This window comes from Mycteria americana, chromosome Z (genome assembly GCF_035582795.1).
Source record: "Mycteria americana isolate JAX WOST 10 ecotype Jacksonville Zoo and Gardens chromosome Z, USCA_MyAme_1.0, whole genome shotgun sequence".
Classification (NCBI taxonomy): Eukaryota; Metazoa; Chordata; class Aves; order Ciconiiformes; family Ciconiidae; genus Mycteria; species Mycteria americana.
Window position 1 is genome coordinate 23,788,627 of NC_134396.1, and position 24,475 is coordinate 23,813,101.

At 39.2% G+C, this 24,475-nt stretch overlaps 1 protein-coding gene across 5 annotated transcripts in view; it reads left to right on the plus strand.

Moving 5' to 3' along the window:
* Positions 1-24,475, plus strand: part of JAK2 (Janus kinase 2) — a 94,726-nt gene that overhangs the window by 19,544 nt on the left and 50,707 nt on the right. For 3 of the 5 annotated variants that reach the window (XM_075488660.1, XM_075488661.1, XM_075488658.1), the window contains one exon: positions 21,429-21,573. The gene's annotated coding sequence lies outside the window, so the exon portion shown is untranslated. Of the gene's footprint in view, positions 1-14,092; positions 14,531-21,428; positions 21,574-22,747; positions 22,838-24,475 lie in introns of those variants that run through there. The other 2 variants (XM_075488659.1, XM_075488662.1) reach the window with 2 other exon arrangements.

The window sequence follows — 24,475 nt, forward strand, 5'->3', positions numbered from 1 at the left end:
ACATACACAATTATTTTAGTGATAAAATCCTTACATTAAGTATACTTGCTTCTATTTATTTAAAAGTTTCTCTGCTTTTTCATGGTGTTTAAATGGTTAAATGGATCTGTTTATGTACTGAAAAGCTAGCATGTAGAAGAGTTCATCAGGAACACATCCTGAAAGATAGAGAATATAAGGTAAGGTTCCTTTGGACTTCATAAATTACACATTGATTCCCCACGCGTTCAAAAGATTTTGTTTGAAGTTGCAATAATGGTAATGCACCCTCCCCTGCTTCCACGGCTTTGCCAACAGCTCACTTATTTCAGTACTGTAAATTGGGTTGATGACTTCAAGAAGAATGCCACTTTTATAGGCAAACTTTTTCAGAACTCCAACTCTTCAGAACTGTCTGCGTTCTTCTCCTCTGTTAGCAAGATGCCTAGCATTTGTATATGAGAATTGAATGAATATGTTCATGTGGGTTCAGTTTTCTCATGGTCTGTCAACTTGTGTGTGTACCACATATGCATATCCAATGTCCTTATCTTACATTATTAATTAAATGCTGCCCCTACTGCTGTTCCAGATAGTCTGTGTTGACTAGTGCCCTATTTGAGATGCAGGCTTTCCAGTTCATGCAGCTCTCTCTGCTGGTCAGCCTGTATAATCAGATGTGCCTTAATACAAGCACAACCAGGGTTTTTCCTTTAGTGTATGCCTGTCTTTTCCTACTTAAGGGTCAGGAGGCATCACTGGAGAAGAGCAGTTGCCTTCCTCTTCAAGTCTTCTCAAGATCTCTGAATACTTAAGTTGTATAATTCTGCCTCACCCCATGTTGTGTTCCAGTGTGAGTCATTGTCCTTGCCAAATGGATTTGCAGTCCTGCCTAATCTTGCTGCCATGTTCTGTGTCTTTCCCTGAGAGCGAAATGGCCTCCTTTCTTCCTTTTCCTTTCTTGCCCTGTTAACCCAGTTAGCTTAATATGGAGTTGTTATTTTATAATGGCTTGTCTTTCTTATGGGATGCGAGGACTGCTCATGGTAGGTATTTTCTTCATGTCCAAAAATATCTGTCAGATGTGCTGCTTTGAGTTTCATTTCATTACTTGGAATTTGACTTGTTGAGTGGCTGATAATGATTCTGTGTCTTCTAAGTCAGCTAAATTACTATGATTCTCTTTCCCTTTTGGGTCACAGAAAAGGCAAATTGCCTAGTCAGTAGAATGGGAGAAAAAAAAAATCTGTAGAAAATGACAAGAAAAGATGGAGAGAGAAAACATTAGAAGAAAAAGAGGAAATTATATGGAAATTAGGAATGATGTGGGATCTTAAGGTTAATCGTTTGGGGAAAAAAGAAAATGTCTCTAACTTAATGCTAGAACTCAAATGTCTTCTGGTCTGATGATTTTCATGTTTGAGGGCCAGAAGGATTTTCAGAACTGTCAGGCATGCCTAAGGCCCATCAAAATCCATTCATCTTTTGAGTGATTTTTATATTTTAATTCAGCTAAGTGCATCCTTGTAAACCTCTGAAAACATGGCAGAAGTTGGCCAGAATGTTAAGCAGGCCAAATCTGTGCCATACAATTGATGAAATGGATAAATATCCATCTGGAATATTAATCTAGCAGATAACATTGCCTGTCTGCATATTCCTACAAAACGTCTTACTAAGATTTTTTTTGTTCCCACCAACGTACCCCAGTGATGATTTCAATACAAAGTCATCTTTATCCTGAGTCTAATACTAGTTTTGGGTGAGAAACGAACACTGAACTTATCTGATAGTGGTGACAGAAGCCTGGAGTCTTGCAGGTATAAAAAACCCCTATAATACTCACTATGTTTTTCTCTTTTAGCCTAATACCACATATGATTTCTAAGAATCTGTTCTCTTTTATATGTCATCATTATTATAAAGGCAGATTATCAAAATCAGTTCAGTCCCATTCCATGTACTTCATTGCGCATGTTTTGTATATTTGTTTACTTTTATTTGAATTATGAGCTTAGTTTGCCAAATGCTGTAATTCAAAATTAATGTAATTAATCCTGGCTTAAGATGTTTGTGAATCTCAAATCACTGTGAAACTACACTGGGAAAGTACTGTTGTAGGCTTGTCCTATTTCTAAGCTCTTTCCTGGGCACTCATTCTTGGCCACTGTTAGAAGAAGAGCTAGGGGTGCCTTTGGTCTGATCCTGTATGCCTGTTCTGAAGCAAGCAAACAAGCAAATGGCTTGAAAAAAACATATTGGGAGAGAATTAACTCTCAAAGTCATGTTCTCCTGTTGTAGTTTAGGTGCAGAATAAATACAAGTAACAGAATTGTTCAGTGGGCAGTTAAAAAGCAAAACTAGTCTGAAGTCTCACAATGTGCTAAATATTGAGGGTGGCTGAGGAAAGACCTCTGCCTTTTTGTTTTATGGGTAACTCCAAAACATGCTCACTGGATCTCTGCCAGTAAGCAAAAAGCGTGTTTAGAGCAGAATGCTCAGAAAAGCATTGATGTCATCTTTTGACGACTAAGTATATGGAGTAAGCTTTGTGTGCAGTACGTCAAAACCACTCCAAAACTGCTATAAATATATGTTCATAAAGAAATGAAAAACCTTAGTTGCTGTAGGTAAATTCTCTAGAGATATTGCAAAACAGGGGTTGGATTTACAGGTGACAATGTTATATAGCAATTTGAGGAAAAGGAGGAATGAATGCTTCATATAGCTGAAAGAAATGGAAATGATAGGCTAATTAAGAACTTTTTCATAACTAGCATGTGTGAAGAATTGAGCCTTTCTTTCATTGTTCATTAGCTATCATGGTTGTAGGTGTTCCAGAAATACTTACTGATACTACTTCATTGTAGGAGTGAAAATAGCACCTTGGACTATGAGGATCAAGAGACATTAAACACCAGAGAATAGGGCTCATTTGGAAAGAAGCAAATATTTAGGAGTTCAGGTTTTGAATCGAGAAAGATACCTGTTCTGAGTCTTCAATGAAAAAGTATGAAAGGAACGCGGTTAGGCAATGGCTGTAGTGCAAAATGCATGCAACAAGATAGCTTTTTGATGATGTGTCTGTCCAAAAAATCTGGCCAATGTTTGTTATCTCTGTTGGTAAGTTCACATACTTGAAAATTACATGGCTATAAGCACTAATTAATTTATCTCATGCTGTCTATGCTAGTAGAGAATATCAGTCCTATCAGAGGTTTTGTCAAAAGCTGTTGTATTGTCTGGTATGTCTACAGTGGCCACTGGGCTTTAAGCAACTGCTGTGAGCAACATCCAAAGAAGTATTAAGTAGTAATAATTAATTAGGAATTTACTAGGCATCATTCTGCCAGTTTCTTTTCCCGTACAGTAGACAGTTGAATCTGGGCAGTAGTCGGTAAGTTCACATCATGTACTGGTGACGGAAGGGAAATCACATTTTTTCAAGCTCATCACATTGGTAGTCTAGGGAAACTGGTAATAATCACAAAATCATTTGTGATGAACTGTCTCCTGCTGTGATACCTCCTGATCATAAAACTGATACTTTACTGATCATAAAAACTACATACTATTAATTAAAAAACCCCACACTAGTCTTGCAGTTTAGGCAAGTGCTTGAAGTAAAAGAGCAGTTATCTTTAATTTGAATTCTTTCCAAAGGCTGAAAAAAAATACTGGAAAGGCAGGTACCTACCTCTAATTTTCCATAAATCCATCATATATATTATGATAACGGTATGTACAGCAGCTGAGGGAAGGACATATACCACAAGTGCATTTAATTAACTTTGACGGCCACTTCAGTAAATAGATAAAACATACACCATCCATTGTGGGAGGGTTTGCTGTGTGTTGGATCATACAACCCCTCTCAAACCTAAATGAACAGGGCAGCTGAGGAATCAGGCAATAGAAAGACCAATGTAAATTTAGCATCGGCAGGTGAGGATCAGCTAATTGTGTTGCCCTTGCTTTTAGTGCTTCAGGTTTTTTTCTCCTCAGTCTGTGCTTGGACCTCTTCAGCTTCTGTATGGTTGCAGAGCCTTCAGACTCATAGTACAAAAACAAGGTGTGCTGGGGGGGAAGCCCTGTGGTAAGAAACGAGGAAATGACAAGCTGCTTCAAAAGTTGTCTGGGAGCTGATTGTCCATCAAGACCACCAGTGAGTAGAACACTGAAACTCATAGTACTGATTGCATATCTGTTTGGCTAGAGAAGAAATTGGCTGACATGGATGTATTTTTTACAGCTTTTCAAAGGTTTACGTAGAATCACTGGAATAGTTGGCACACCTTGCTGAAGCCTGTTCATATTTAGGCTGAGTGTTTTAAAAGCTTTGTGGGAAACCAGGTAATTTCTTGAGACCAGGAAGAAGCAAAACTGATTTATCTGAGCAGATGTTTGCATAGACTGCCCAAGAAAAATTGGAACAGCTGTGAAGTCCACACATGTGAGGTGGTGGACTGTGCAGAACTGTTTCTTCAGTTCTATTTTGTATGCACTTGGGAGACAGCCAGATGCTTATAATAATTTCTAGTTTGGCTCGTATGTTCCAGGTGATAAGAAAATAACACAGCTATTTCCCTATTTCTCCGTTCTGCTTGAGAGTGACAGATCACAGAGTACCTGGCTGGAACCCCAGGGATTAGAGCTGCTTTGTTCTTCTGGAGGAGCATGTTGCTACAAGTATTAAGTGTTCTGGTTTCTTTCAGTAAGACTAGTTGGCTCTGCAACAGGTAACATTTGTCAATAGTTGAGACTCTAAACATTCTTTGTTCTGTCATTGGGAATATGCATAGCATATCCTCTTGTGCCATGCTGGGTCAAGTTTGTTGAGGAATAACAGTCACTTTTACTGGTATTTTTACACACTGTACAAACAATGAGAAGGTTCAAAAGGTGATTTGGACATCTGTGTTAACTTGGTCTTGCTCAAGTGCTCTGCTGAAAGACTCCTTAAGCCTTCTCCTTTTTTTTTTTTTTTCTCTTCCCATGAGTCACCCTGATGGTCCTTTTTTTCCATAAAGATCTTTTCTCCCACGTATTATTTTCTGTCTGTTTAAAATACAATTTAATAGGTTTCATTTATTCTAGCTTCATAAGAAAAAAGGTCTGCAAATGTCAGCAACAGGAGGGTGGCACTTGTAATGTTAGTCCTCAAAGGCATTAGCTGCGCTCGTAATGCTGAAAGGCATTAGCATTAGCTGCCTTTGAGGTGTTTCCCATTTACTCCCCATGTTTAAAGAGGAAGAAATGACTGAAATCCTTGGCTTGAAGATCCTAATCACCACCCCCTGCAGCTCAGCACTGTGATCGAATCCTCCTCCATCAACTTTTTCCAGCACTCAAAGGCAATAAGTAAATGTTGTTTGGAGAGTGATGGAAGAACCAAAGAAATATTTGATAAGGGTTAAAGTAATAATTTCTCCTTCCCTCCAAAAAGGAGAGGGGGTGAAAAACCCACCCAACCACCTGTGGTATATTTTTAGCTGCAGCTATTCCTGCTTCTTATTTCAGCTTACATGTAGCTATGATTTGGATACCATGGGAATGAAAAATTAATGAATTTGTTACCCTGTCGTATGGGGTGTGATCCTTACCATATGCTCTGCAGTATCTGGTTTGTAGCCTGGGGATGCTGGGCAGACTTACAGAACCTACGGGAACTGGGAAAGGAGAGTCCTTGGTGGGGAGTCACATAGAACTGGTTTACTTGGGTGAATTTGGGACCTGATTAGGTGAGACTGTATGAGCCAGAGATGGGAGGGGAATGAAAGAGTCCTACATAATCTTTCTTATACAATAAGAATGTAGAGGTCCAGGAGCTAAAGGAGGACAAATATCTACCCTATTCCTAGTTTTCTTGATTTCTGTCCCACGTATGACTCGGTGTGCTGTCTCCATCTTCCACTTGAACTGAGGCTGTTGTTTTTACTTCACTCCTTTCCCATCGTGGAGTATCTCATCCCTCTGGTGTCTGTCACTGCCTCCCAGCAAATAATTGCTGTGAGGAGGTATTTTCTTCTTAGTAGTAGTTTAAACTTCTTCCCAAGTTTTCATTTGTATTCAATTATGTTTCTAAAGGTTAAAACAAAACGGAGTGCTTTGGCAGAAGTTGATTGTGGCAGGATGCCTTAATTTCCTTCCTCTTACTGGATTTTTCTAGGAATTGAGTCCAGACTTTTGGTCATGTTCAGTAGTTACTATGTATTTTGCTGTACCTACTGAGATCAAGCAGGTTCCAACCTGCTAGTTTTTTTCATTTGCCTGTGCATGATCACCTGTTTCACCTTGCATGTATTAAGGTTATGCCTGCCTAGCAATCCAGTGAATTTTAATTAGTTTTAAACAATTTTAATTAGTTTTTAACCAGGTGGAGTAAATGCTAAATTACTAAGGTTATTTCAGTTAAAATTCAAACCTGGTTCTGTACCCAGTTTTGGGTAGGAGGTGAGAGAGAAGAGAATTTCTCTCTGTAAGAGAAGCTTGGTGGGAGTTGGCGGCCGGTCACAAGCAGTGTTCCCCAGGGCTCTGTGCTGGGGCCAGTTCTGTTTAATATCTTTATCAATGATCTGGACGAGGGGATCGAGTGCACCCTCAGTAAGTTTGCAGATGACACCAAGTTGTGCGGGAGCGTTGATGTGCTTGAGGGTAGGAAGGCTCTGCAGAGGGACCTGGACAGGCTGGATCCATGGGCCCAGGCCAATTGGATGAGGTTCAACAAGGCCAAGTGCCGGGTCCTGCACTTGGGTCACAACAACCCCATGCAACGCTACAGGCTTGGGGAAGAGTGGCTGGAAAGCTGCCTGGCAGAGAAGGACCTGGGGGTGTTGGTTGACAGCCGGCTGAATATGAGCCAGCAGTGTGCCCAGGTGGCCAAGAAAGCCAATGGCATCCTGGCTTGTATCAAAAATAGCGTGGCCAGCAGGACTAGGGAAGTGATCGTGCCCCTGTACTCGGCACTGGTGAGGCCGCACCTCGAATCCTGTGTTCAGTTTTGGGCCCCCCACTACAAGAGAGACATTGAGGTGCTGGAGCGTGTGCAGAGAAGGGCAACGAAGCTGGTGAAGGGTCTGGAGCAGAAGTCTTATGAGGGGTGGCTGAGGGACCTGAGGTTGTTTAGCCTGGAGAAAAGGAGGCTGAGGGGAGACCTTATTGCTCTCTACAACTACCTGAAAGGAGGTTGTAGTGAGGTGGGGGTCGGTCTCTTCTCCCAGGTAACAAGTGATAGGATGAGAGGAAATGGCCTCAAGTTGTGTCAGGAGAGGTTTAGACTGGATATTAGGAAATTTTACTTCACTGAAAGGGTTGTTAAGCATTGGGCCAGGCTGCCCAGGGAAGTGGTTGAGTCGCCATCCCTGGAAGTATTTAAAAGACATTTGGATGTGGTGCTTAGGGACATGGTTTAGTGGTGGTCTTGGTAGTGTTAGGTTTATGGTTGGACTTGATGATCTTAAAGGTCTTTTCCAACCTATACGATTCTGTGATTCTGAGGAATGGGGATGGGGAAAGAGGAAAAGCAGCTGTCTTTCGAGATGTTTGAGCTCAGACTGGGCATACTAATTTGTGCTTTTGGCATTCCAAACTGGAGGGCTATTCAAGCAACATCCAGGTTTTAGAGTAAGAGATTCTCAAATCTTTGTAGAAGATCTTGTGTTCTCCTGTAACCATCAGTTTCTGATATCTGTCATTCTGTCCTCTTTTCTCTCTCGATTCTCTTTTTTCTGCCCAAGGATTTGTCTGTTTTTCCTGTTGCCCACTCTTTTTCTTCTTTCTGGCAGAGACTGTATACAACACATAAAATGGGCTGAAGTTGTCATGTGTGACTCAGCTGCTGTGCATACGTTGCTTAACAGGACGTAGTCTGAGAGGGATAATTTGGCTTTAGGAAGTGTCCACATCAGATGAGATGGAATCCTTCACCAGAGGATGAATCCTTCCATTACACTCTCTCGCTGTCAACAAAAGCATGTGGATGGTAAAAGGAAACACAAGGGAAGGTTCTGTTATGCTCTACCACTTCTTACATTATTTGGTTTTAGGGGGTCTCTGACATCCTTTATGGATTATGAGAGTCATCAAACTACATTAACTTCTTTTCTCAAAAAGAAACTGCTATACCACTTCTTGCAATTCTGACTGCATCTGTCTGAAGTGACTGGCAGGATCCTTTCCAGCTTATACTATCCTTACATGTGGTCATGGTGATGTACGCTGCTTATGCCAGTAGGTTGATGAGGTCAAGTGTTAAACAGTGATACTGTCTATGAACAGTTTCCAGGGGAGTGGGAGGGGAAGCATCTGCTAAATGAGATAAACTTCACTTCTTTTAGAACCCATCAGTCCTGAATGGGGATGGAAGAATAAAAAGAGCCCACTTCTGTGAACTTGTTTTATTTACTGCTTGGGATAATGCAGAGGCATTAAGTCTACGTAGTAATGGCATTTAGACTGGATCAGTACCACAGAGCCTCTAAGAATCCTGTTTCTGTTGAAGGCATGAGGGGTATCTTGGTCACCTATGAGGTACTGAACAATACACCCATAGGCTTTGACAGAGATGTTTACAGTAGTGTCACATTTGTTACCTAATTCTCTTTTTACTGAACTCTAAAGAGTAATTGAGAATGGAAATCTTAAACAGTTTGCAGAATCATTGTGTTGTGTTACTTTGAGACGTGTTAAATACATTGCATCTATGTCTTTCCCCCTTAATGCTTTTTTTCCCCCTTGCTATGGTTGGGTTTTTTCTTACACATGCCCTTTGTATCAAACTCTGTGTGTTCAGTAGAGTTTATTTTTCTTTCCCCTGCCTGAGGTTTCCTGTATATACTAAAACTGAAAAATGAAACTGAGACACCATGTATGGGGAGAGTTATGGTAAGGGTTGAATTTTAAAATGGATTTCCTTTTGTAGTATTTAAGCAGTTTGGAGATTTCAACAGCACTTCCTTTATGGTGTTACTTAATTTTCAACTATTTACCATCCTTGAAAGGAATTATGAGGTAGTTCTTTCTTTACAATGAGATTTGTTCTATTAATTATTTTGTGAAACAAAGAATTGTGTTTATATCTGATCTACCAGTGGCTCATAGTGTGAACATAGCCAAATAGTTTAGACCCTTGTAGTTGTGTTACATCTGGAAAATAAGAAAGGTGACAATGTTTTGTGTAAAGCATCCTAGTACTGAAGTGCAAGGCAAACTGAAAATATGAAGATTACTATGCATAGTTACAGAGTTGTGCAAATAGGTCAAGATTGCCTAGAATAGTGGAAGTAATCTGATGGCACTGAGGCTGTTTGTCACTGACAGAAGCATGCTCTGTATTCTGCAGCAAAGCTGGATTGTGGAGTTTTGTTTTTTTTTTTAATAAATTTGATACCAAATAATGCTATCAGTGATCTAAAAAATTAAGGCTGTGGTCTGGCTTCTCCTGTTATTTGGGTGGGGTTTTTTACGTTTTCTTTTTGTCTGTGTGCCAGTCAGAGGGATGTACTTGCACCATGACCTTATTTGCTTTAACAAAATGAAACTCAATTTAGTTATTATTTGATGAATTGGCAGACAAATATAATGATATTTAGTTTGGATCTAGGCGTGGGTGGACTGTTTTTTGCATGTACTAGTGGTCAAAGTCCTCACTGTGTACCAATTAAGGAAAAAAAAAATCTGTTTGAAAGATAGTTTACTGGTAGGTGAGCAGATGTGGCAAACGCTTAAGGGCAGGAGGGGGTAGAGGGATATCCATTTATAGATACTGGAATGCCTGGTCAGAAGCGGTCCTTTCAGATGTTTTTAATTCCTGCTTAGTATTTTTAATTGGATTTAGTTTGCTAATTGGAATATAAATTTAACAAATCCAATAACTAATAGTATTTATAGTAATTTGTATTTGTTAGGGTATATCTTCAAAGGAGCTCAAAGCATGCATAAAGAGAGGAGACACCATGGTTCGTTTTAAATTTCTAGTTGGTTTCACTGGGTCTCAGCAATTTGTCATATACCTGAAAATGTATGCACAAAAACCTCTTAGAGTGACTAGTTCAGCTGGAGACATGTCTTATTCAGTGTAGTTTGCACATTAGAAAAAAACTTGGCTGTAATACACTGTATTTCACTTGTGTTCTAGACTTAGCTCCAGCTTATCTAATTAAAAGTAATTGTATTCAATGAAATAAAAAGTGTCGAAGAGTCTGCAGTATCTTTAACAGGCCTTTTTTGGGGGCTAGATGGGTTTTTCATTACATCACGGTCATAGTTTGTTTTTGTCATCTCTTCGTTAGCCACATATTAAGTAGTGTGGAATACTTAATCTTTTTCTGGTTTGCCTTGGGAAGTGATTCTTGAGGTCCATGAAAGTCTACTCCTTTGCAGCAGCTTGTTCCAAACCCTAGCAGAGAGGTCTGAAATTCTTAGTTTGGCAGAGCTGAGGTGAAGCTGCAGATAAGTATGTATGATATGCTGGAAACTTCTGTAGAAAACTGAAGTGGTTTGTGAGTGACATTGACCTAGGAAAAAGCCCATCTTGTTCTGTTATTTAGAGGACAGAGTATCCTAAATGTTGAACAGATCACCTTAGGTAGATTTGAATTTTCCATCCAAAAGTGGGTGGGAAAATACCACCTTTAGGCAAGATGGAAACAATATGATTTCTGACTTGGAGTGGGGTCTCGTAGGAAGAACTGATGTGTCTTGGTTTGCATTACTGAGTAGGTACATCCGCAGAACTTTCTTTAGAGTATTGGGAACTCATCCGAGATTGAAATGTAGACGAATGCCCTAGACTTCAGGGCTCAGAGGCAAAGCTTGTGTTGGAATTTGACTTATGTACTGAGAGACTTGAGTGTTTTAAGTTTTTTCTAGTTTTGTCATTAGATGGACTTTTAAGAATAGTTGAATAATTGTTCTGTGGGAATATTGTAATGTAACTTTCTATAAACAACTTACCAGTTTAAAAATACTGTCATGCTATAAATGTTTCATCTTTATTTTATAATGCCTTCTCATAAAGGAACTGATAATGGCACAATCTATAGCAGCACATTTTGAAATCCAGAAAAGAACACTGTATCTTCTTATCTGATCTTCTGTATATCATAGACCAGTTACATTTTGGCTTTCCTTCTCAAGTTCAGTAACATGGGTTTATCTAAAGCCTACTTCGCAACAGTGCATCTACTCTTGATGTTTTAAAATAAAGAAATACAGAATCTACTGCTTTCTTGACTGTTGCAGTAGTTTGATATTCTTGTTTCTGAGAGAGAGAAAAAATGTTGTATTTCAAACAGGTATTTATTCTACAGCTATTGTATCCCCTATTTAAAGCATTATTTGCCTTTCCATTATGTTTTTTTCTTGAATCCATGTCAGGTAGTCTGCTGGAGCTTTTTGATCTGTTGGGGCACAATGCTCATGTTCTTGCTTTCTGCAATTTCCTTATACTTTTTCAGGATATAATATCAAGAATAATGAAAAAAGTTTTGTGTCATTCTTTTTTCAGAACTTGGGGAAATATGCAGTTTGAATATAGGAAGCTCTTTGTAAGTGTGTCTTAATTGGGAATATTTTCTTTATCTTTAAAAGTAAAGCATACAATTGAATTGCATAATCATACTCAAAACAGAGTTCTATAAGTACTGGAAACATTATGATAATTTGACTCTTCTCCAGTGTGGGGGGAAGCACCAGTCTCTCTCTCTCTCTCTCTCTCTGAGAACAAAGAATATTTGATATGTTACATTGTGAAGATATGGTTGTCTTAACTAAACTTTTCTTTTTCCCTTCCATTTTCATTACTTTTGCAGAATCTTCGCTAATGGTACATTTTATGATGAACCTTTGTTTACTTTCAGAGCCCTGGGGTTTTTGGCTTCCATTTTTTTCTGACAATCTGTGTTTATAGAGATAACGTGATCTTGGCAAAGCATGTAGTGCTGTATCTTTGCAAAAGCTGGCTGGTATTTCAGATAGGGTACAAGTGGAGAGCTCTCAGGCCATTGATGATTAAGGAAGCATTAAGTAAACTATCAAGCAAGTACATTTTCCTGAATTATAAAGATAAAACGTCAACATTGCTATCGTAAATTATTCAACAATATGAAGCATTAAAATAGGGTTTAAAAAAAGAATGTATTCCTTTTTTTAAAATACTTCAACCCTTCTATCAAAGAATAACAGAAACTGCAGTATTTATATATATGGTAATTGAACTCTAAATCATAATTTGATAGGCTCATGAATGCATTTATATAGTTTTGGGTTTTAGAGTATTAGTATTTAATTAAACTTTTAGTTACAGAAATCACTTGATGTCAAGTATTTCTGTGGCACTGTCTCACAAGATTATTGCTTGGATGTCTCAGAGGGTCTTTTTTTGTGTTTTGTGTATTGCGTTATGTAACTAGGCCCTGATTCTGTAAGGATTTATAAATGTGATTTAGTTTGTGCACAATGCCCATTTGTAGCCTTGTTGAATAGGATCTAAGTTGGGGGGCAAGGAGGGAGGTGTTGTGGTTTTGGGGGTTTTGTTGTTTGTTTGTTTTGGTTTTCTAAAAGGCAGGATTTTTATTAGCTGATTTAGAGCTTCAGGCTCTAATCTTGCCTAGGTTTTTAGCTGCTCCTGCAATACCAAAGAAAACTTAAATAAAAATGCAAGACACCTTATATAGATTGCATTTTATGGAATTACATTTTCTACAAACAAAGGTAACTCAAAGTTAAGCACTTCTAAATAATTTAGTGTTCCAGGTTTCTGTAACTGATGTGTCATTGTAAAGAGCTAGCTTTGTTTCCTCTACAAAACTTCAAGCACGTTTCCAAAGGTGGTGGTGGTGAACAACACCAAAATCCCCTAGAAACCCCTGCACCTTGAGGAGGGAATTCGTACGTGAAATTTGCATCAGGTCTGGCCTATTGATACGCAGTTTCTAAACTGAAGCTGAAAAAGTAGGTTAGGCTGAAGATGAAGAGAGTCTTTCTGGAGAATCCAAAGGAGACAGTGGCATCTATTGCTCTTGGCTGTTCGGTGGAGATTGCTGATTCACTCTGACTTAAAAGTTATCCTGTTTACATGCTGACAGTTATTTCTTCTAAGGGCTAAGTTGTTGAAGCTCATGTTTTCAGATTCTCTTCAGGTAGTGTAAAAGCTGGGATAGAAGTAAGGGGATAACTTCATTCATCCAGATGTTTTCACATTTTTGGTGACTGTCTCAGACTTACTAGTCTTTCCCTCCCCCACATTTTTCACTGAAAAATGGTACAGGAAACAAGGTCATGCATGTTTTATCATGCAGCATATTATGCAGTTTTCTTGTCCAAGACCACTTTACCCTTTGCTTTTGTCCAGTGGTGAAAACTGGGAGAGGAAAGAAACCAAAGAACCCACAGAAGTGGGAGCAGCAGGGGGGACATCTTACAGTATTGTGAAGAATGTGGTGGATCTCTTTTTGTAGGCAGAAAAGGTGGCTGGGGTTGCGATTATATTCTCCATGGTACTTTACCCCATATGGTAAAATGTAAAAGTGCACTTTTAATCTCTAAAGGTAGAGATTTAGAAGTTTGACAGAGAAGAGTCTCAGTCACGACATTCTGGTTGTTGAAACTGAAGACACGTTTTCATCGAGAACAATATAGCAAAGAGGCATAGCAATACTGTTCTGTGCAATTGTTTCTCACTATACATAAGGTGACTGCAAATTTCCTTAATCTATCTTTGAGGTTTGAGTAACAGTTTTTTTCTTAAGCTATCCTGATACTTGGCCAGTAATCAGGATCTTTCTATACTTCATTCATTTTTTCCCCCCATTTTTTTGATGCTACTAAATTCAAGCTGTGTTGGAAGACAATAAGCCACAAAATAAAAGTGGCTTAACCCACGGAGGAAAGAAGGTTCTTAAACATTGTTTTGACACTTTTTGCCTTTACTTTGGCTCTTCCTCCTTCTGTGTTACCTCCTACTTGCCTACAGGAGACTAGCGGTGTCACTGCCCTTCCCCCCCGCCACCATAATCTTCTGGTCCTGGTTCACAGGAAGAAAATTCTAGCTCTTCAGCCCTCGTGAGTTTCTGCACACAGTGTAAACACATATGACAGTTACTGCAGAGGCAGTAGTTTTACTAACCTCTGAGGAGGGAAGTTGCCAGACTGGGGAAGTGAGATAAGAGGGCAAGAAAAGGGAGATGACAGAATTCAGAAGGAAAGTCCAAAAGGCTTTAACTTTTTAAAATCCAGGTCGTGGGGAAAAGCTTCCTGAACGACCGCAAGCTGGGCAATTTATCCTAATAGCTAATGGCAACTGGAAAGAGTTATGACTGGTTTTCCTCACAGAAATGTTTGTTGTGAGAAACCCTTTATCTGCTGTGAATGAAGAGAACCTTGTATTTTCTACCAGGATGTAACTCCACGTGATGAAACTGTTGCGTTGTTATTTGTCTAGAAGATACCTTTCTTAAAGACTCAGAGCTCCAGAGCACTCCCGTAGTTGGAGACGATAAGGAGCTTTGTCGAAGGTCTGACGCCCTTCAGAAGTACCAAGCTACGGCAAGTGGTGGGTCTTGGCTGTTCTCTTTCTTCCGCAGTTAAGCTGTTGAGAGCAGACGTTTACCTGAGGAATCCCTGCCTGCCACAGGAAAAAGGACAGGTCTTTGGAGGCTGAGAGAAGAGTAACAGTTTTGAAACCTTTTCCACTGCAATACGGCTGGTGTTGTCTGCTGTGCCACTGTTCAGCACTCTGACTGCTACATGAAATGTGTATGACTTCCGATAGCTTAGTGTAGCCTGCTTGGTTCTTGACAGCATCTGCTAAACTGGCATCTGTTTTGTAACTGTTGATGCTATTCTTTGGCAACACAGTACTGTAGCAACAACTGTTGGTTCGTGTTTTGACAAATCCCTCTTCAATTATGACTCTGGGAATTGCATTTGGAAAAGGATAGCTTGCTTTCTTCAAAAGTGTCTTCCAGCATCACCTCCCCACTATCTCAATCTTGCAATTTGCCAAGCAATTTGACAGACTACTTTGCTGTTGCTGTTGTACTTTTTGCTTTTGTTTGCCCTTTCAATGTTTATTTTAACCTGTGAGTGTAGCTGTAACTGTCATATGTATTCTCTAGAGGTTGTTGAAGGGTTTTTTTCCCCTAGATGGTGTTTTCAACAAAAATGCCTTTTAATAGAAAAATACTTCTTTCGATTTCAGTCGTGAGTCGGAATATTTTTTCCACTTTGAAATGTGATTTTTTTTTTTAACCTTTTTTTAATTGTCTCCTAATTTCTTGGTAATTCACTGGTAGTTGTTTTTACATGGAAGCCAATGCTTTGATTGTTCAATGTAGGACAGTGGTTCTCCATTTTTTTTGTAACCAAAAGCCACCAGGCAGAATGAGACTAGTAGTGTGCAATCCTCAGAAACACTTTTTACTTTGAGTTAATTTGTTCCATGCACACAGCAGCATTGGCAATTTGCTTTTTGTCTCTTTTTGAAAGAAGTCAAAGAATCAGTTAAGGAAGAGCTATGCTCTACTAATTAACCCTTATTTCGTGGTCTGAGCTATTAAACAGAATTCAGTTTTCAGTGCAGTTCATGAAACAAAGTCTAGCATGATATTGGCGTATTTGTGAAAATATCACTTAGTCCTAATTCTGCTGTTGTCATCTTTTATTGCATCACTTTAGAAGAATTTGAGAGATATGTGTAAGGGGATAATGGGAAATTGGTGACATTTTTCACATACTTCATGCAAAAGGTCTTTCTGACCTATTGTGGTTACTTTTTGTATGTCCTCTGTGCATATAAAGCTGTGCAGATAATGGTGGCTCTGAATGGACTAAGGATCCTCAGATGCCACTGTCTCGGGAGATGATGCCAAAATAATTGGGCAACCATTTGAATTGCTTGGAAATTTTCTGATGAAATAGTCTTTTGCTGAAATTTATCAGCATGGTGAAATTGAAATGTTTTGCAGATACTGACTGACTTTTGCCAAAGTTCTGATGGAACCTAAGTAGAGCAGTTGCCTGTGCGCAGGTCTTTGATTGGATTGCTTTTCTGGTAACTCACCTACTTGGCAGGTTACTGTGATGCTGAGGCTTCTAGGATGTATTGTTCATTCTGCTTTTCCAACAGAACCCCCAGGTAGCTTTCTTCCTGGGATAAGTTCTAGAGCAGGGGCTTCATTCTGTTGTGAAGAACTTAGAAATCCCTTTTTTTTTTATTCCTAATCAGAATGAAAAGACTGAAATCCTCATACTAACAGCTTCTATCCACTGTGTCATGCAAGTGGATCAGGCCAGGATCATTAGTCTTTCCTTGTGCAAAAGTTCATGGACTCTTGCTGAATTGCTCATACAGGCAGTGGTTTGCCAAGTGAAAACTGTAAGCAAATGTTATCTTTGCTTCTCCACTTTTTTAGCATATGTTCTGTTATTGATATGTTAATCTGTCATCTTCCTTCTATATCTGCTTGTTACCATGTGCATTCAAATTTTGATATATTAAAAATCCTTGTGTGATACTAATGTACAGCTGATGAAGCAGGAAAATTCCTTTGGAGTCACTTAAGTTTCTGCAGTTGTTCCTTGTATGAGCAGTTGTTTTCTTGTGTCAGTGGCTTTACCTTGTGACAGATCAACTTTTAGATCCCCCAATAGGCAGAGCATGTTAGAAAAAGACTGTGAAAACTGAAGACATACTCTTTCTCTACAAAACATCTTTAAATATGTTTTAAGACAATATTTTATATTTTTGTGAAAGCTGTTTTTAAAGACAGAACAAATATTACCTGGGAAAAGACAACAGAGTTTTCTTAATGCAGAAGATTATGCATTTAAAGCACAGATTAACTTTGTGTAAAGTTGGCATCTGTTATCTACGCAATGGAAAAAGTTCTCAGATTTTCCGGATTGCGTAGTATTTTCAAAGGTATTGTTCAGTACTTCGATAAAGTTACTCAGAAAAATGTTTTCTGGTGAATACGTGGTGGAAAGATGTGAATCTGTTGCTGTTAATTTTTTGTGAAATACTAGCTGATGTACTATATTCTGACCGACCAGAATCTTCAGAAGACTTCAGAATCTCTTGTTGGTCCATTAAGGAGCAGTGGCATTTCTGCAAATGCTGATGTTTTAAAAATACAGTACTTTATTGTCTGTCAAAGTAGCGTATGCATTTGTAGTGTATGTTCCCTGAATTTAGTATACTTTTGTGTTTAAAAAAACCCCACCAAAACAAACCTGCATACACAAAGCAAATCAGACCAGATATGCAAGGAATACTGCATGTTGTATGCAGAATATGAATACTGTTGTTGTCTCTTTAAGATTTTAAAGTTTTCACAGCATAACAGGCCATGCTGGATGCATGTTATGAGAAAGTTTAGTTGTGCTCCATTTGTCTGTATGTTCAAACTGAACTGTGAAGACTATAATTAAATATTTAATATACATATTAAGTGTAAACCTAACAAACTAACCAAAACAATTAGAAGTGGGAAACTGACTGACTTTTCTTCTTAGTCTAATGTTGGTTTTAGAGGTAAAAAATTTATTTTGGTCGTCTTGTAACAGGACACATAATACTCTTTAGAATATACTGATGTTCTCCCATTACTACTGACTAATATAAGACCTTTTAGCACTTTTCTAGTCTCTTACCTACAATCTCAACCACCTACCTACCATTACTTGGGAAGGCTTTTGTGATTGATGTTTACAATGTTCATTCAAATTCCTTGAAAGAAGGATGTAAAGGCTTTAGTAAAGCCTTTGACACTGTCTCCCACAGCATTCTCCTAGGAAAGCTGGTGGCTCATGGCTTAGGTGGGTATACTCTTTGCTGGGTAAAAAACTGCCTGGATGGCCAAGCCCAGAAAGTTGTGGTGAACGGAGTTAAATCCAGTTGGTGGCCGGCCACAAGTGGTGTTCCCCAGGGCTCACTATTGAGGCCAGTCTTGTATAATATCTTTATCAATGATCTGGATGAGGGGATTGAGTGTGCCCTCAGTAAGTTTGCAGATGACACCAAGCTGGGCAGGAGCGATGATCTGCTTGAGGGTAGGAAGGCTCTACAGAGGGACCTGGACAGGCTGGATCCATGGGCCCAGGCCAGTTGTATGAGGTTTAACAAGGCCAAGTGCCAGGTCCTGCACTTGGGTCACGACAACCCCATGCAACGCTACAGGCTTGTGGAAGAGTGGCTGGAAAGTTGCCCAGCAGAGAAGGACCTGGGGGTGTTGGACAACAGCTGCCTGAATATGAGCCAGCAGTGTGCCCAGGTGGCCAAGAAAGCCAACAGCATCCTGGCTTGTATCAGGAATAGCGTGGCCAGCAGGACTAGGGAAGTGATTGTGCCCCTGTACTCGGCACTGGTGAGGCCGCACCTCGAATCCTGTGTTCAGTTTTGGGCCCCCCACTACAAGAGAGACATTGAGGTGCTGGAGCGTGTGCAGAGAAGGGCAACGAAGCTGGTGAAGGGTCTGGAGCAGAAGTCTTATGAGGAGCGGCTGAGGGAACTGAGGTTGTTTAGCCTGGAGAAACGGAGGCTGAGGGGAGACCTCATCGCTCTCTACAACTGCCTGAAAGGAGGTTGCAGTGAGGTGGGGGTCGGTCTCTTCTCCCAGGTAACAAGCGATAGGACGAGAGGAAATGGCCTCAAGTTGTGTCAGGAGAGGTTTAGATTGGATATTAGGAGAAATTTCTTTACTGAAAGGGTTATCAAGCATTGGACCAGGCTGCCCAGGGAGGTGGTGGAGTCACCATCCCTGGAGGATTTCAAAAAAACATGTAGATGTGGCACTTTGGGACATGGTTTAGTAGGCATGGAGGTGTTGGGTTGACAGGGTGATCTTGGAGGTCTCTTCCAACCTTAATGATTCTATGATTCTGTGATTCTCTGGGTGTATAAGCAGATGGAAAGTCTGCACATTTTTCTCATCTTCAGTTTACGTAAGACGTCCTAGTCTTCTGGCAATAAACATATTGACTTGCTGGGAGACAACCTATGTCTTCAAGGCCTTACTTGTCAATAGAAAATACTATTTTGATCTTTCTCTTCTCTTGCTAGTAAATTGAGTATTCAAGGTACTCAGAGACACAGGCACAATAAAAACTAATTGTATTTATAGGAATTCTGGAGGCTTGCTGAGAAGTGACTGTTCCAGGTTGTAGAGCCTTCTCTGCATAACAAATTCTGTATTGTGTTCTTTGCAGGTAATGGCAACTTGGAGGTGGTGGACTAATTTATTTTGACTGAGTTCCATTAGACGCTAAGTTCATTTTGGAATTGGGCATTTAAATCCTTGCAGCTGCTAGAAATGTAAGCTGGTGTAGACTTGAACAAATGGGCGGGAAGAGGAAATGGGGGAGCTAGGTCACTGGCAAGATGGTGCACTGTCAGGCTGGTACAGCCAGGAATGTAGGTAACATTCTTTGCAACTCTGCTGCTAAAAGAACAAGTTGTGTCAGATGAGACTTACTCAGCCTGAAAGTATGTAAACTGAATAGTTTTATAAGGTCTTGATGAAGATCCTATAAATAGGTATGGCTGTAAATGTGTGCAGAAGAAAAAGTGGTTGAGTCTCTCTTAAAAAAAAAAAAAAAAAAAGAAAAAAAAGAGCGCGCTGGAGACAAATATGTTAGTGTAACCACCATGAGACTGTTCAGCTTGGAGTGTTTCATCTCCAAATTTCCTTGCTTTTTGTCCAGAGCTGTGAGCTGCGCTTTCATAAGCAAGCAATCATTTTTCTGTTTGTCATGTGAAGAAGGATAGACTTGATATTAGGCTGCTTTATCTGATTTTTGCATTTGAAATGCAAGCTGCAGTGTCACTGAGCTTATTCAAAATGTTGCAATCCTTAGTCTACTGGGCTCTGCTAAGGCAGAGAGTGGAAGTGGCTTGAGTTCTTAGCTTAACCTGGTATGTCACATCAGTTCATCAGCAGCTGTGTCATATAGCTACTGATGTTATGCAATTGATCTGGAGTTTATGGAAAAACTACACAATTAACTACAGTCAGGCAAATCTTCATGCAGTTTTGCTCAAAGTCAAGACCCTGACTGGGAATGATGAATCCAAGTCAGTTCTGAGCATGGAACAGTACTTCTAAAATGGAAAATAATTTAGAATACCCAGCAATGCCCCTCGGTCTGAAACCTGCATGAGCAGGTGGTGGTTCTGTGCTTTGTTTGAAGCCGGTGCCCTCAGATCAGTGTGCATGGAATGCATGCTCAGTAGGTCAGCGATAGACTGACTGCTCTGCCCCAGACAACCCCCCCTCTTCCCCTCCGTCACTGTAATACAGGTCTGGAAAACTTGCGTTGACTCTACTGGACTTTGGATCAGATCTTAATTGGCTGGCTAGACAGCATTTGAAGGAGAATCCCTGGAGGTGCATGCAAAATACACAGCTGTCCAAACAAGGCAAAACTGCTTATCTCTAAAGCCAGTATTGCAAGGGGAGAAACACTAATCATTGCCATAACAGTCTTTCTGTGGCAAGAGAAGCTGAATTTACTGCTCATTGGGATGGGTTCCTTTTCTTAGGGTATTGATGATAGACTCAGTACACACAGCATGTGGTGCTGAGGAAATGAGTGTTGATGACCTTCTTTTCTCTCCTGTCCAGGGAGATTTCTGTCTGAAGAATCATCAAATATAAAACTTGCAGAGTTCTCCCATTCTAAATTCTGTCCCCTTGGAACTTCCATTGTATTTTTTTCCCTCTATTCAGTTTTAAAATTCATTTTTGCTTCTCTGTCCCTTTCCTATGTTGGGAGAGTCACAACAGGGAAATTATCATTTTTTCACTGGTGCAGGAAGCTGCAGTTGTGTTTAAGTGCTTTCAAATGGTCTTTCTTGCAACCACAGAAATGTTGTGCAAAGAGAGCAAGGATGGGTGTGCCCTTGTCCTTCCTGCTACAAGACACTTCGTGTTAACTTCCACTTGAATTGAAATGGGTGGCTGTTGTCAGTTTTCAAGTAGAATTCATTGTTCCAGCTACAGGGAGTGTTACTACATGAAGTGAACACAACATGTCTCTCTTTGTAATTACTTTCCCTTTTTTGTGTCTTTTTTCTTCATGTAATGCCATTGATAAGTTCTTAAACTGATTCTGTATTCACAGAAAAGAAAAACATGGTGAGTGCAAAAAAAATATTGGTAATTATATTTCAAGTCAGGTGTCTATTTCATACACCAATTTCTTGCTAGAACTGAGGAGCAGTCTCTGACAGTACCAAAAATGTGTTTCTAAAAATTTTTTTTAAAAACTTTGTATTTAAAAAAAATCTAAATTTAAAGTTCTTGGCAAAGAAGACAGGAATTTGGGCAAATGAGATAGGAGTGGATCACTCTATCAGAAGCTAAACACAGATGTGAATTCTTAAATAAGGATGCATTATGTATTGTTCACAGCCATTACCTTTTTTTTAATATCAAGTGTTTTTATTGCAGATACATTATGTTCCACCACTGCTTGTGTGCCTGCTTTATCTGACCTCCTGTGGATATCAGCAGCAAGTGGGTGACTTGTGATGTTCTTATTTAAAGGGCTTCATCACTCTCATGTTTCATACAGATATTTCTCAAGTGATAAAAGGTAATTAACAGTTGGGGATTTATCTGTAGTGAGAGAATGCTCTGATTTTTGAACCTCCAGTGTTGTATGTTTGAAGTAGTATGGCTTAAGATCATAGCCCTGGAGGTTTCCCTAGAAACCCAAAAAAAAAAAAGACAAAACATAAACTGAAGGTGGAGGAGGATTATTTTCAAGAAGAGAGTTTAGATTTCACAAAAGTGGTAGAGCCCATAGCTCAAATTGTCCATAAGAAGAAAAAAATACTGTTCTGAATGGGGCTATGAATGCTGCATATTATTAAATCATGAGGATTTTGTATGTCCTCCACATTTAAAATTTCTTGCATAAGTGGTGGTTTTCAATCTCATTAATGAATTTCTTCCTGGTTGACGTAAAAAGAGCCATATGAATTAGTGCAGCCCAGTGTGGCTGATAAAATCAATGCTCAATTATAGGTGCATTGGAGGTACAGAGAATTGCATGTAAACATGTTGCATTGTAGATGCTGGTGCTTGTGGTTAGAGCAATATGGGGAATGATTAATCTTATCCTTTAGAAGCTGCAACTTGAAATATTATCCAGATTAGGAACATTAAAATAATCCTATTGGATCAAATCCTCTGTTCATCAGTACCAGAATCAGATCTTTTATGGTTAGTAGCTTTGATCTCCAAATCAAGATGTTTATATTCCGTGCAGGTTTTGCTACACATTCTTGTTACATGTATAAATGGACAGGCCGTTTTTCACTTTCACTGAGTCTTGATTATGTCAGAGATCCACTTTCAGATGTGTGTGGACCTGGCACATAGCTCTTTTTGGGCAAACAAATACCTCTGTGGTACTGTGAATAACTTACCTACAAAAGTCCCATTCTGGGTATATTAATGTTTTTATACAGCTACAGGAATTCTTTACACGAACATTTACATTCTTTACACAAACCCAGAAATTCTTTTCAATTACAGTATGATAACAAATCTGTTCTGTATACTCCAGAAAATGATACTCAAATATGTTCTGCAAACAGGTAGATTAATGTCTCCCAGTATATTTAGTCTCAAATTGCTCAACTTTTACAATGGTCAGAGGAATAGATCATATTTTAAATATTCTGGATGAACAGCAATTAAATTTTTTTGCCATGTTTAATGTTTCTGTTGTGCTGGTGCAATGGTCTCTGGATGGAGCAAAGAAGGCAAAACCAAATGTGTCCAACTGAAGACTTGTCTGCTAAGAAATACAGGTGAAAGCAATTTTGTTAATGATCCCTTTCACACCACTGGTGAGTAGTGACCATGTGTTTCAATTACTGCACATGTGAAGCTGTGTCCATAGAACTGATTTACTTGGACGTGTAGGACAAAGGCCAAGAAAATGTGTTTTCTATTTTTCACTGAAAAAACTGATTTAGGGATATTTTTTGCTTTCACCTGTTTCATCAGCACTTAGACATAAAAGACAAACTTGAAAATGATTTAAATTGAAGTGATGACACAAATATACAAATATTATCTCTGCAGATTTTTCACATTGTTGCATGGAACCTTTGAAATTAATGCAACAAAAGGAGCAGAGGAGGTAGAGTATTCTGTTACAGTGTTTCCTTTGCATTTTTTACTGCACTTTGTTGATACTTCACATTCTTAGGTATGATTAAACAAGGTTCCCTTCTTGGTCTATGGAGCTTTTTATATAGAAACAAGGAGGGAATGATGAAGTTTTTTTGAAATGGCAAATGTGTTTGTAAATACACAAACTTTATGAAGAAGAGCTAGGCGCAAGCATGTCTGTTTAGTTCTCTCTTGAAATTGGCCAGGTTTTCAGTTAGTTCTATAAACAATATTTCCATTCGGTGTTGCATAGACATAACACCAAGTGACCAAGATGAAAGGATCTGCCATTTCAAGTGAAGGTTTGTATTAAACAGAGAGTTAATTTTAGACCACTTTAGAAAAATGACTATGGTAATTAAAGAAGGCTTCTTCTGGAGATTAAGGTTGTGAATGTTTCAGATAAGCAAGCGGTAGAGCACAAACATGACATTTTGAATATTGTTGGCAGAGGTAGTAAGAAATCTTTTAAAAATGATGTTTCCTAGTGATGTGGTGTCTTTTTGTGTTGCTTAGTTTGGGAAATAAAATTATGCACTTTTGTCTTGGTGATGGTGTCTTTTTTGTTTTTTTTCTTCCCCCCAGAATTACCATCATGGTAGCATAGTTTTATCTTCCTGTATATGTAATGGAATATTTTTGTCTATCATATAGCTCATGAAGTTAATGTTTTCCTGCTTTAAGGTGTTTAGCCTTTTTTTCTGCTGACTTAACTGTTGTGATCCATTTCTGCAGCACAAGTCATCTTTAGCCCACATAAATGTATAATCATACACTCATCCTTTCCTCAGTAATTGTAGTTAGGAGCAGAAAATTGAAAAAAATCATGTTCCAAACAGATCCTTTATGATAAAGCAATGTACTTCAATATAAACAAAAGCTGTTGAAAATTGCACTTTAAGAATGTAACACCCATCTGCCTATGCAAAACAATAAACATTTTGAAGTTAAACAGTAACATTTTCATGTTCAATATCTGCGTCAATGACATACAGTGGGATTGAGTGCACCCTCAGCAAGTTTGGGGATGACACCAAGCTGAGTAGTGTAGCTGATGGGCTTCAGGGAAGGGATGCCATCCAGAGGGACCTTGACAGGCTTGAGGAGTGGGCCCATGTGAACCTTATGAAGTTCAACAAGGCCAAGTGCAAGGTCCTGCACCTGGGTTGGAGCAATCCTCAGTATCAGTACAGGCTGGGGGGTGAATGGATTGAGAGGTGCCCTGCAGAGAAGGACTTGGGGATATTAGTAGATGAAAAATGAGACATGGATTGCCAATGTGTGCTAGAAAGCCAATTGGATCATATAAA